Genomic DNA, 792 nt, shown 5'->3' with positions numbered 1-792 from the left:
TAATTTTTTCAAGTTCTCTTAAAAGTCAGTTTTCTACTCTTATTTTAGTGCTCTGATTTAAACACTGCATTTAAAGAGTCGTGTCTCGTTTAATTATTCGTTGTAAATGCCCACTGCTAGAATTGAGTAACATCTTTGCATATGAAATTAGTAGCTACACGTGGAAGTCTTTTGAAAACGTTTCTTACACTTTTACAGCTGCCAAGATGAACTAATCAGGAAAAGTGATCTGGTCCATCTTGCTTTGATGTGATGCTGACGTATGCTAAATAAACTCTGGCGACAGCAGCCGCATTCACGCGACTAGGGCTGCCCTTCTAATAAAGTGAGTGAAAAAAGTGAAGTGACGTGTGGCCAAGTATGGTGCAGATGTACCAACCCAGTGTTTACAAAGTGAACATGCAAAGAAGATCAAGCACCCTTTACAAAAAAAAGGTAAAACCGCGATGTAGGATGATTTTGAAGTTGGAGGAGAAAATGAGATTGGAGATTTTCGACATACCCTAACTGTCTTGAACAGGAAAACGCAGAGCTAAACAAGACGAGCGTTTGAGGTTAAAAAGTATATAAATTGTAAATAATTTTTTTTTTTACAAAATAACCGATCGTTTTGCTAGATAAGACCCTTCTTCCTCGGGCTGGGATCATTTAGAGCCATTTGAAGCTGCCTTTAAACTGCATTTTGCACGTTCAAACTCGGGGGCACCATAGAAGTCCATTATATGGAGAAAATTCCTGAAGATTCCTGGCAAGTTCTCCTCTGGCCAGACGAAACCAGCATGGCGTGGGTTT

The sequence above is a fragment of the Sinocyclocheilus rhinocerous genome, unplaced genomic scaffold (genome assembly GCF_001515625.1).
Source record: "Sinocyclocheilus rhinocerous isolate Xijiao unplaced genomic scaffold, SAMN03320098_v1.1 scaffold1264, whole genome shotgun sequence".
Taxonomy (NCBI): domain Eukaryota; kingdom Metazoa; phylum Chordata; class Actinopteri; order Cypriniformes; family Cyprinidae; genus Sinocyclocheilus; species Sinocyclocheilus rhinocerous.
The sequence above is the reverse complement of the archived record's forward strand: the minus strand, read 5'-3'. Positions refer to the sequence as shown.